At 28.8% G+C, this 13,927-nt stretch overlaps 1 protein-coding gene and 1 long non-coding RNA gene across 4 annotated transcripts in view; both read right to left on the bottom strand.

The window, feature by feature from the left end:
• Positions 1–13,927, bottom strand: part of LOC123269956 (protein madd-4) — a 257,068-nt gene that overhangs the window by 179,353 nt on the left and 63,788 nt on the right. The gene's annotated exons all lie outside the window — the stretch shown is intronic.
• Positions 12,575–12,993, bottom strand: LOC123269982. The gene is made up of 2 exons (XR_006510513.1): positions 12,873–12,993; positions 12,575–12,773 (listed from the first exon to the last, which is right to left on the bottom strand). It is a non-coding gene; the product is annotated as an uncharacterized LOC123269982 (long non-coding RNA).

Genomic DNA, 13,927 nt, shown 5'->3' with positions numbered 1-13,927 from the left:
CTCAAATTTTCAAGACACTTATGGTATTGGTCGGAGAATTTCGCTGCCTTAGCCCTCTTCGATAACAATGTATCAAATGAAGATAAGAGAAAAATGGTTCATGCTATAATAACCAAAGAAAGCACTTCTGAAAATCCAAGAAGATTCATCGTGAAAAATTTCAATGACCTACCCGTGAAAAAATATTCTGATCAGATCTGATATGACCTAATATGGACCGTTCATATCAGGCCCGATATGGAAATCGGCCATATCAGACTTGATATGACCTGATCAGGGCTGATATGGCCATATCAAGATGTAGACAAACCTGAAGCATAAATAAAATTTATCATTTCTGATTTCATTTTGTTGTTTAGAAAAAATATGAACGACACTAATTCGTAGTTGATACGAAATTAATATAAGTTGTTTGTAAAACTTTATTCAAAAACAGATACACTCTGTAATAGAGTATACAAATCCTACTCTTTTTGGAACTTAACACTTCAAAATGAAGTATCTAGAAAAGGAACAATTCCGTGGCCATGCGTCATCTATCGAAGACTTTCAATACCAGTTTTGACAGTGCGGAACAGGTGATTGCTCCGTGGTGATGCCTTTGTAACTAACTACCCTGATAGCCAGCGCTTTCTCAGTAAGTGTTGACTTCCAGCAGTTACGGTTAATTTATACATCAAGTTGGCGGTAATTCTTCACTCAACAACAGTTGTAAGCAAATTGACGGAAATCTACGGCCGCAACTTGAATACAAGTTAACAATCAAACTTGTAGTTAAATTTCCTTTCAACTTTACTACAATTTGACGGAAATACTTGTACAGCAATTTGCTGAGTAAGTTATAGGTAACTAATAGGTAATCGCTCGCTTTGCCAACTCTTTCCGTCAAGTTTGCTTCAAATTGCGGACGTAGATTGACAGTAAGTTACAGGTAAGGTGGCTATCAGGGTAACATGTTATCAGATTTATAATTATTTCATCGATTATTTAAATTTTTTCCAAAATTTTCAAATAATTTTGATAATACATGAATAAATAACTGAAAATTACATTTCATGATGAATATGTAAATGATGCACAAAAGATTTTTTCATTTGGCATAATATTGCATGAAAAATAATAATAATATCAATTTCGTATTGTATTTAAAAAATAAAAAAATATTTTACTTTTTGTAAATTTTAAACCGGATAAATAATGGTAACCGATTCGTTCCACGACAACAGTAATTTTTTTTTTTCAAAGTTTCACAAAAATGTAGAGTAATTCGTTGTAATTTTGACGTTGATAATGAGAAATAAATTGGGTGTGCAAAGATTTCATGAATTTAAATGGAAGAAAACTACTGGCAAACTAACGAAGCCGCACATATTATGCATAACTTTGAAATCTGACATAAATAATCTATCTGTGAAAATCGTATAAAAATTTTTTTAAAGGTTTTAAACTCCAAAAAGTAGTAATCGTTGTGAAATTACAGATTTAAAAAATTTTTGCTGCCATAAAATTTCAAAAAATACAATAACTAACAGATTTTTCATTCAATTTTTCAACTTGGATTTCATAAATTAGTTATTATTGAAAAAAAAAAATAGATTTTTTCGTTAATTTTAAGGTTTAAGTGGCTTTTAACAGCTTTAACAGCTAAGCTATGAGAGCTACGAAAAAATATCTTAGTACAAAATTGTAGGGCATAAACCCCCCTACAAATTTGTCATTTACATTTTTTTTCTATATTCAATAGCTTAGAAAATAAACTCGATTTACTGCTATTTTTATAAAAATTCAGCTTAAATAACATTTTTCATCGAATATAACAGGAATCCATGAATCAAAATTCCAAAGAAAATTTTTTTCTGGGTGAGCAGAAGGAAAAACGTATAAAAAAGGATTTTTCAATGTTATTTTAATGGATAAAATTCAAAATTCTCTAGCAGTGGGTTGAAATTCGAACTAAGGGCTCGCAATAAGCTCAAAAATTTTGTTTTTCAATACATTACTACACTGTAAAAAATTTTGGTGTAAAGTTGGACCCAGGGACTTTTACACCGCCGTGTAAGTGTGAAATGTCGGTGTAAAATTTCCTCCGTGTGAAATTTTCACTCATGTAAATTTAACACGGTGTAATTTACTATTTTACACTATTCCGTGTTATTGTTATTGTTATTATTCATAACTTTGAAAATTTAATATCTATTACTAGCAACCTTACAGTCTCTATGTGACTGCCGTGACTTGTGAACTATAAATAAATAAAATTTTGCTTTCTTAAATAATGACTTTTGTTAAATTGCACTGTACTTTTTTAACTATTGACGTTTTTAATAATATAAGCTCATTCCGATCCTACATTCATCAAGATCTTTCATTTGAGTACCCACATTAATTTTTCATATATTTATATATATATGTATATATGAAAAATATATCAAAATGCATGTGGGTACTCAAATGAAAGGTCTTGATGAGTGTAACATCGGGATGAGCTTATATCTTTAAAAATGTCAATAGTTTAGAAGATACAAGATCATTTCTTAATTATTGATATTTTTAAACATATAAGCTCATCCCGATGTTACACTCATCAAGAGCTTTCATTTGAGTACTCACATGCATTTTGATATATTTTTCATATATACATATATATTTCATATATACATATATGTAATATATATAAATATACGAAAAAATGATGTGGGTACTTAAATGAAGATTCTCGATGAGTGTAATATCGGGATGAACTTATGTTTTTAAAAATATATTTAACACTATAAACATTCGCATTTTTATCAATAGACTCTACCATCGGATCCACTACATAATTAGATAAATTTTAAACAACTTGCATATTAACATTCTTGTTGGGAGACTTTCCGATGATATTAAGATTTACGTTAGAATGATTTTGCTCCGTAAAATAGCATAATAAAAAAAAAAAACATACTTTTAAATATTTATTTTTACATGTTTATATTCATAATCTAATTTTGTACAAGTCTGAAACTAAACAATCAAATTAATTAATGAGAAATTTTCAGGAAATACATTTACACGCTTGGTGGTGTAAAATTTAGGATTCACACCGTTCAAATTTAACATTATACTTAGTGCGATTTTCACACCGTCCGTGTTAAAAATTTTTACACCGAATCATTTACACCACACCGAGTCCAAAAAATTTTTTACAGTGTAGATTTTCAACCAGGATTTGAAGAAAAAAAATGTTCAAAAATGAAGCACCCTAATAATATATATATATATATATATATATATATATATATATATATATATATATATATATATATATATATATATATATATATATATATCAGATATAGAGAGAGAGAGAGAGAGATATGTATGATGTGTGAAAATTTCAGGGTGAAATCGTTCAAATTCAATCGTGTGCTGTGCTCTATTTATTTTTTGTCTTATTTCAATATATGTACACATAAGTACAAAAGATACTTTATCCAGAATAAAATAATTTGGAATCTGCGTGATGGAAGTGAGAATTTTAGTTGAGATACTTAACGCTTCGCGACACACGAAAGCCTGTTTGGAACGCCGACAACGGCGACGTCGACGACATTCACCCCGGGATGGGGTTTTCCGCACGGCTGTAATTATTATTTCTGCGATTATTCCTCCGTGTAATTATTATTTCTCACGCTTTGTTTTACTGCACAGTGCATTGTAATAACAAGATATAATCCGGTTTTATTAAATGTTTTCCGCTGTTTTTATAATTTATTATTCATTTGAAGATAAAACCATGTTAATTATTTTTTCAATTTTAATATTTAATCTGGGAGAAAAAAACATATTATTCTGAAAAAAATAATTTTATTTTCTTAAATACTGCCGAGAACAAATTTTCTCGATTATGATACAAGTAATTCAGCGGTTCAAGAAAATTAAAAATTTGAATTTAGTATTAATAATTGCCAACATTTGATGAATAAAATTTTTAAATTCCAATTAAATAAGAATTTACTTTTAAAAAATAAGAAATTTTATTGTTCTTTTTGCTATACTTATTAATTTCTTGCAATTGTTTTAGTAAAACATTTTTTTATTGAATCCCATTTGCTAATTCAAATTATCTTGTTAATTCAGAGAGTAATTAAAACTCAAATAAAGTGACTTAAGAATTAATCGTTAAATTCAATACCACTTAGACATGTTAATATTGTAAAAAGTAGTTAATGATAAGAACAACAAATCTTTTACATTAAAATACACGTAAAACGCTAGAAGATGTGTTAAGTAGAAGAAATATAGATTTTATTTTTTATTTTTAAATATAATTAAATGCCGTAAGATTTTTTACCATTGAACATTACGAACATTATATGTTTATTAATGTATTTTATTTGTTTTATAGTACTTATGAAAATAGCATAAATGATATATATTTATTACCATATCATAGAGAAAAAAATTTGGTAGAATATCCAGATCTATAAATATTGATAAGTATAGAATTTACTTGATTTTGAAATGTTATTGTTATTCATCTTTTAAAATTTGTTTGAAGAAAGTTATTATTTGTTACAAACAATTTGAATCGAAAAAAATTAAATACTTAATTGAAATAAAAAATAAACGAAAAAAAAAAAAAAAAAAAAAAAAAAATTTTAATTATCGTTTCAAACGAGTATTACACTTTCTTAAACAAAATTTTTTTTTATGTATATATAATGAAAAAAAAATTTCTATGAAATAGTATATTACAACCCAAGGCCAGAAAGTTGGATTTCCTGGCGTATGGGATATGATGGCCGAGGCGTAGCCTCGGCCATCATATCACATACGTCAGGGTATCCAACATTCTGGTCATGGGTTGTATACTATTTTTTTTGCTCTCCAGCCGAAAGTACGTAACCCCGTGGAAGGGGTTTTGCAAAACCGAGGCGAAGCCGAGGTTTTGCCGGGGGTGAGGGGGGCGCCACCCGACTTTTGCAAAGCCGAGGTTTTGCTGGTCGGGGCGGGCATAATAAAAAAGTAAAAATTAATAAATAAATAAATTGGTCGGGGCGGGTATAAAAAAAAAAAAAAAAAAAATAATAGTTAATAAATTGAAAAAAAATGTTATTTTAAACTTTACTAACAAATGCTCTGATTAAGAGTGATATCATGTACAGAATTTGTCACAAATATTTAAACTCATTCTAATTACAGAATTTATTTTTTTAAGTTGATTAAAAATTAGTTTTGAATTAGTAATCGACGGCTAAGAAAGATTGAAATTAAATTATTACAAGTTTGTAGAGTACATGGATCGTTTTATAAACATTGCTTTACTAACTATCAAAATATAAAAAAAAAGCAAATAAAATTCACAAAACTATTATGTTTTATTTTTTAAATTTTTTATATAAATTATTTGTGCAGTATTATTATTAAATAGTTCATTAACAATGATCTAGTTAAAAATTATTTTTATTTTTTTGACATTTTTTGGTTAGTTTATGCGCTGACATGTTACATACAGACGATGTTGTGACTGTTATATATACAGTTGAAACTCGCTGTATAGGCCGATCGCGCCACGAAAATACGAAAGAAAGCGAGGTTCTGTGCTGCCGAGCCAGAAAATATGCGTAGCGCGCATGCGTTAGAGCAGGCCATAAAAGTTGCTCTTCCTGGAGTAAATTGCTGCCAGGAAGAGCGTACTTTCGGCTAAGAGAGCAAGAAAAATATTTTTTAAAGCGAATAACATATACCTCTAAATCTTAAAAGACCATAATTATCTGACTACTTGAGTGGAAATAGTTTTGCAATTGCGAACACGCGAAGGTCGTAGCCCAAGAGGCAAACTATGTATTTTCGACACTGGGCGGTTTCGTTGTTAGATTTATATGTTTTGGTTAGTCTTTAGACAGTGTAAAATATAACGATAAGGTCACAAGAATCCGTATAACTATTGCCATGTATGTTTTCGAATTTTAATGTCAATACACTATATTTTGACAATAAATAATCGACAATAAGTTTTTATGTAATATTTATCAATAGCTCTAAGTTTATTATGTTCACTTTTATGAAGTATTATCATAATTTGCTTTTGATCATCCGTTATTGTAAAAATGTAAGGACTGAGGAAAAATACTCGAAAATAATAAATAAAATTGCTTGAGTTTATCTTCGCCTAATTGGATATTTGCATCGCATTTACATTTCTTTAACGTCTGCGCTTTTTTTTTTTTTTTTTTTTTTTTTTTTTTATTTCAAGTGGAAAATAATAAAAGATCGTAAAAGAGAAAGAAAATTTGTTAAAAATAAGAAAAAATGGGACTTGGTATTTCTACAATTTCCTGTCATTTTCCGATCCCTTTTTTCTGTGGAATTAAAAGTGTTTCGGACTAAAAAAAACCATGTAGGGATGTACTCTGTAAAAGTAATTTTACAGTTAATAATTCTTCTCTTCGATTTTCTTAAGTTTGAAAATAATCGTAAAAGGCTAGATAAAAATCTTGGGTACGATCTGTCGCGCCTACCTGTCTAAAAGAGGTTGTTCCTTTTATTGAACCATGGAGTCTATTAATAATAAACTATTAATGTTGAGTTTTATATTTATGTGTTGTAATACTTATACTTATGAGTGTAACTGTTATGTGTGTTTGGTAAATCACAATAATGATATGTTAAATTGCGTTTAAAATGTCATTAAAGACCACCCGTGAATGCAATCCTGAATTTTTTCTCAGTAATTTTAATAATTCAATAGCGGTGCTACCTTATTTATAGCAATTAAATACCGAAAAATAGACATTTAAAAAATTTTTTTTCAACTAAATTTTTTCTTTTAAATTATTTTATTTTTCATGAAATGTGAGGAAAAAATATGTAATGGTTAAAAAAAAGTTTTAGATATCACTGTCATGGGTTAAAATATTGTGGAACCTTTATCGAAATTATTACCGTAATTTTTAATAATAAATTATTACGCTCACTAAAAATCGAAAAACAAGATCAAGATTCTAAACCAAGATTCATTTGGAATCATTATTATCTTATTTTTTGACTCGTGGGGGAATTTATTTTTACCGTGTAGCCTTACAAAATCCGTAAATGAAATAACTGAACGAAAGAACCCGGTAATAATAATAATAATAATAATAATAATAATAATAATAATAATAATAATAATAATAATAATAATAATAATAATAATAATAATAATAATAATAATAATAATAATAATTTAGTCCTTGTTGAAATTAATCCATGCTCTCAAAAAATTGTAAAAATATAACTTCTAAAGATGAATGAGATCGTAAAAAAATGGGCATCGGTTAGACCTCTAAGCGGCCGGTGGTCTTTGAATTTAAGTGGGATGAGCACCGTGAATTGTTGGAATTGTAAACCCACAGAGAGGGTGCATCATTTCGATGCGCCACACAGATTGTTAAAACGAACTTAACTGATCAATTAGACAGTCTATTAATGCTATGAATTCAAGGTAATAAAATATATTTAAATAACTGCTGACTTCATTCATATATTTTGTCTATTAAAAAGTATAATAGCCCGGAAATTAAATTTAATAGAATGTTTCGCTTTATTTAATTGAAATTATTGATTCAAATTCAGCATTGTTATTATTTATTCTTGTGTTGGTAGATTTTAGATATTAGTAACAATGTAGTATAATTATATTGTATAATATGTTCGCTTTCTCTTCCTACCCATATTACAAATCTTATAAGTAGACGTTTTATCTTGACGATGAAAATTGGTTGAAAGGTTGAACTGAGTAATTTGGTAAGTCTTCAATACTTGGAATAATTTGCGATCGGATTAGCGTCAAGACGATCAGCACCTCCTAGTGTTCTCAAATTGCTTTCTGATTTGTCGATACGATAGCGTCGGGCTGTACCGGTCTGAGTCTTATCATTTTATTTTCTTTTGTTAGTCTACAGTTCGATTCTCTAGGCTTAAACTTTTTTGGAAAAAAAAAAAAAAAAAAATTAATTGTTATAAAAATCGTAAATTTGGTAAAACAACTTACGAAAGTTAGATCGATTATTAAATTAAAATTTGTTCTGTTTTAATTCACGGCCTGATTAAATTTCAAATAGCAACGGAGACGTTAGTAAAAAACAAGAAAAAAGACCATTTGGCAGCCGAAACGGAAATAGATTTCTTAAAGTTACAAAAAACTTACATCATCATTAAAACGAATGCAATAGTAGAATTTCATTCAGTACTCATAGATGAGTAGGTATTTTTCGGTTTAATAGAATGAAATGACATTAGAATTGGAACTTATTTCATGAGCTTTCAGATGCAATTTACAAGAATTTGATAAATGTGATTTTCTGAAATTTTGAATCACTGTAATTTCTGAATTAATCGACTAATTTGGCTCATTTTCGGTTATGAGTTATCTACTAAAAATTTATAAAAACTAAATCAGATTTAAATGACGATATTAACGAAAATTGAGTTAAAATATGCAGTGTTCGATAATAAAATTTTTTAATATAACTACATAGCCCGATATAGTCATATATGGGGATATCAGGTTATACATTAGACTGTGCCAAATAAATCGAAGATTTTTTGTTTTTCGGTCCCCTATCAAAATTTCGTTTAGAGTTACGAAAAAAAAATTGTGTCAAAATTTGAGCGCTTTATCTTCATTTTTCAATTAGCGCTCGCAAAAAGAAGAATTTTCGCCAAAAAAAGTTTTTTTTCACTTATTTTTTGATTATAGAAAATTCAATATACCAAATATGAAAAAACTCTTGGTATGGTTTTGTAGGAAATTAAATTCTCTACAAAAATGATTTTTGTCGAATTTAAAGAATCAACAGCTTCTCTTTAATAGCTAATTTAATTAAAATTTGTTCGATAATTTTTGTTTTCAATTATCGATGGACACGTATAAAACTACTTCTTAACGAAAAGAACTGACATACAATTTTTTTAGGAATATTTATGATCTAAAAAAATAGTTTTTATGCTTTAATTGATTATAGTATAGTACAATAGAAGTTTAAAATAATTTTATTAACAAAAATAATGAAGACAAAAAAATTAATTTTTTCGTAATTTTTTATTCATAAGTCTCATTGACTTAAAGATTATTCATGCTTCAAAATTAATAAAATATATCTTTTTCTGTCATTTTTATTCGTCAACGGATTCTTCTGTAGCGCTCGTAACTCAAAACGGTAGTTGTAGTCTAGCCAACAAGTGCCTTTTTGGTTAACTTTTTTCAGCAGTCTCCGAAAATTATTATTGAGCTGTCATTCAATTTGGAATGGCATCTAGATGATTTTTGAAAAAAAAAATGAAGTTCCGCTTGTAAAAATTGCAAAAGTTATCAACAATTAACTGAAAAAAAGGGGATTTAGTTTTTTGAAAATATCTCAAAAACTAATGAAGATTTATTAAATTTAAAAAAAGATTCAAAAATAGGAGGAAACTTCCCAAAAAAAAGTCTTGATTCCCAGAACTGTAGGACCAATATTTAAAAAAATTATGTCTATGCACCTTCTGACAACATAAAAACGGATCATTAAGATGGAATTTTTCTCGCATATTCTATAAACTCACATTAAGATGATCTTCTCCACATTCCTTTCTCAATCCTTTCCTACCAATATCCTGTTACGTGAATGTGGAACGCTTCACGTAATAATTACCGTAACTCCTATTCTTTCCCGCTTCACAGCATTATTTATATTTATAAATTTTATTATCCAGCATTAAGGAAGTACGAGCACCAAGACAACTTTTGATAAAAGGCTTGATTTTTCTTTAATATGAAGTTTAAATATGTCTAAACAAATTCCGAAAATTTGAAGGAGATTGTCCGATTATTTAAATAAATAATTAACTTTAAACTTTGAAAACTGCCAAGAATCGCTCCACCCGTGTAAAAAAAATCGACTTAAAATTGTCGTTTGTTTAGGATCGTACACGTGACACAAACCAATACTATTTTAAGACTCTTTTAAGACGCTAAAAAAAATTTCCGAGAACAGATTTTTGAAAATTTGGTTCTCGAATTTGTTGGGAAAATTAATTTTTAGACATTTTTTAGACGATTTTACGACTTTCTAAACGCAATATTTTTGAGTAAGATGTTTTTAAATTGAATTCATAATTGTTAAAAAATTATATCCGACAATTTTAAGACGTTTCGTTTTAATGTTCCGGGGATCTATCGCTGTTAGCTCATCTCAAAATAGTCTCAAAATTTCTGTTTAAGATTTTTTTGAGACTAATTTATTTAGATCATTTTAAGACTAATTTATTTAGATCATTTTCAGACAATTTATAGACGCTCCATAATTATGTTCCGGAGCTCTGTCGCTGTAAGATTTTTTAAAGACTATTTTAAGATTTTTTTAAGACGATTTTAAGACTTTTTGAGATATTTTTAAAAAACTAAATCCCCTTTTTTTCAGTTAATTGTTGATAACTTTTGCAATTTTTACAAGCGGAACTTCATTTTTTTTCAAAAATCATCTAGATGCCATTCCAAATTGAATGACAGCTCAATAATAATTTTCGGAGACTGCTGAAAAAAGTTAACCAAAAAAGCACTTGTTGGCTAGACTACAGCTACCGTATTGAGTTACGAGCACTACAGAAGAATCTGTTGACGAATCAAAATGACAGAAAAAGATATATTTTATTAATTTTGAACCATGAATAATCTTTAAGTCAATAAGACTTATGAATAAAAAATTACGAAAAAATTAATTTTTTTGTCTTCATTATTTTTGTTAATAATAGTACATTAAGATACGAGTGGCTTAAATGAGCGATTATGACACGGCGTGAAGTCAGCGCACAAGCGAAGCGAGTGCTGCTGGTTGGGGGGGGGGGGGCAGGCATCAACTACATCTGAAAAGCGTAATCCATTTATATTATTTTTTTTATAACAAAATGATTTAGTTCAATAAACATGTCTTTGTTTTTATAACTTCAATAAAATTACATTATTTATTATAAAATAATTAAAACACATCATATATCATGTTATACTCAACAAATTTTTTTATAGGATTTTTTTTTTTCACCATTCTCATAATCAGTATCTGAATTATAAAAATTATTTATAATGTTTCCATGAAATACACAGTTTTCATATTTAATACTCGAATTCTAAAAACTTGAATTAGTTGATAAGCATTCTGATAATTGTTTATTAGTGTTGGTTTTAGTTTCTTCTTTCCTCATTCTTTTCAGCGGTGGTTTATTTTCTTTTTCTGTAGAGAAAACTGAAACTGGTGGTTTTTTGGTAAAATGAGTAGGTGGAATCGGTCGATTATTATTAGTTGTTAAGATTTTTTTATTTCTCGTAGTTTTTATCGAGCGTATTTGTGATTCCGGCATATTCAACTGGTCCAATTTATCAATTTCAGCTAGATCGTTTTCATCTATTAATAAATCATCGGAAAAATTATCACCGTGAAGATCTGTATGAGTAGATTCTGTGTTTTCATTCGTAATCATGACGTCATTTAAATATTTTTTACTAGTAGATGGTTGTGGATTTTGATGATCAACGGATATAGCAGCTTGAGTAATACTTTCATATATCTTTTCTCTGTTTTTCATAGAATTTTCGACGTATCCTGTAAAAAGTAAACCATTTATAAGTAAGACGTTAAAAAAGTGTATTATTTTAATATGTATCAGAGTATCAAATTATCATGTATCTAAAGAATTCGTAAATTATAGAAAATATATAAACGTAATTAAATGAATAAAATAATTACCTTGTGCTATATTATTTGATTTCTAACCACCTAGCTGTTTCAGCATAGTTGTGTTTGCTCTCGAGTTAGACAAGAGTGTTGCACTCGTTCGACGGAAACAATGCCCGGTGTAAGACTTCGGATTTTCCAAGTTTAAATATGATGCTACCAATTGGGGTATCTCTCCAATTTTATTTTTGCCTATAACTTGACGCTGACATTTTCCTTTGTGATACTGAATAAACAATCTATCAGTGAATTGATCATTAGGCCTTGAAGAAATGTACTGGTTGACTATCCCATAAAAACGTTCTCCGATTATAAATTGGCGGGGCATATCATTTTTCGTATCGTTGACCGAAACAATATACTTATTACCAAGATGCTCCACATCTCGTAATTTACCCTGACGGATCCAAAGTGCGGTAAAGTACGGTAATGTACGGTAAATTTACAGTAAAGTACGGTACGTACAGTGATTTACCGTAATACAATATGACACCGTAAATTACGGAGATTGTACGACAAATTACCGTGATTGTAAAGTAATTTACCGTTATTGTACGGTAAGATACCGTGATTGTACGGTAAAATACCGTAATTGTTAGTAAAATACTATAATTATCCGGTAAAAAAAGTATTGTTTTTGTACGCTAAAGTACCATAATTATACGGTAATGTACCGTAATTGTACGGTAACTTATCGCTAAAATAAGGTATATTTGACGGTAGGTTACCATTGGAATACGGTAGTGCGGAAAGTTCAGAAGTATATATTCTACCGTATTTTCACCGTACGCTACCGTAATTGTACCGTAATTTTACTGTTCTATACCGTATTTTCACCGTTCTTTACTGTACGTTACGGTGTTTTACTGTTTCTACCGTGCAAGTAGAATGCTACTGTAATCTACGGCGGCCATACGGTATATCGACCGTATTTTTACCGTATAATACCGTAATTCTACGGTATTTCAGATCTGCCAGGGTAATTTTAGTTAGCTCATCACACCTCAAAGCTCCACAGACACCAAAGATGAGAATAACCTTAAATATTAAAAATAATAAATGAATGAAAATAATAATAATAAATTTAGGTGTAAATTGATTAAATATAATTTATTAAATATAAATATAAATACTAACCTTAGAAGCCAGGTGGATATAATTTGGTGCATCGTTGATAAATGTCATAATTTCATCGCATTTAAATGCTAATGATTTTTTTGGCTTGTGGCCTTTGGATTTATTTTTGACTAAAGCTTTTAATTTTTGAAACTTACTAATATCAATATTATCTTGATTACTCAAAGTTTTTTTTAGCATTGACCAAATACTCCATAGAGTAGATGGGTTTAACCTTCCACTTAAATCTTTAAAATAAACAATTAAATTGTTTTCATCCGAGTTTGACAGAGAACTTTTGTGTTCTAGGTGCCATTTTTTGTGAGTGTCATAAACAAGATTATTATATCTGTCAGCAGACTTCTTTGGCAACGTATCTTGGTTAATGATTAATTTTGCTTCTTCATCGAAGTCTCGCAAAACTTCTTCTTCATCTACGGACTCATCAGATGAAAAAGATTCACTCATTTTTTTTCAGTTATTACATTAATAATAATTTAAAGATATAATTAACAGCTTTGAGGTTATACTGGATAGCAGTAGTAAACAACTCACTGTAGCGACAGAAACGGTAATTCCAAGTACATGAGAAAGTGTTTGCGCTCACTATTATAGGTGGCGCGCGCGTAATTCTGCCCGGGAACAAATGTTAGGCTTTCTTCTCTACTGTCAAGGCTGGAAGTACGTACTTTTGACTGAGGTATAAAGAAAAATTATTTATTTATTCATTTATTGGAAGAATAATTAAATATTGTCCCTAATTATGACTTAACATTCGTATTAGAAAAAAATGAGTATACCTAAAGAAAGTACCGTTAAAATTTCAACACAAACAACATTTTTTTATACTTGTAAACAATAATATTTAAACATATAACTAATGAATTAAAAAAAATCACTGAATACAATTAAACTGTATTTAATTACGTTATTATTTACTGATCACGTTGACAATCACCATGTCTCACAATTAGATTGAGGGATTGTATATTTACATGAACAAGAGGATGAGAAATACAGGCCGCATTGAAATAAATTCATTTTCAGGGTTTGTGATTCATGGTTCAATTGCCAGA

Source organism: Cotesia glomerata, linkage group LG7 (genome assembly GCF_020080835.1).
Source record: "Cotesia glomerata isolate CgM1 linkage group LG7, MPM_Cglom_v2.3, whole genome shotgun sequence".
Classification (NCBI taxonomy): domain Eukaryota; kingdom Metazoa; phylum Arthropoda; class Insecta; order Hymenoptera; family Braconidae; genus Cotesia; species Cotesia glomerata.
Note: the sequence above shows the minus strand (reverse complement) of the source record. Positions and strands in the feature narration are given on the sequence as shown.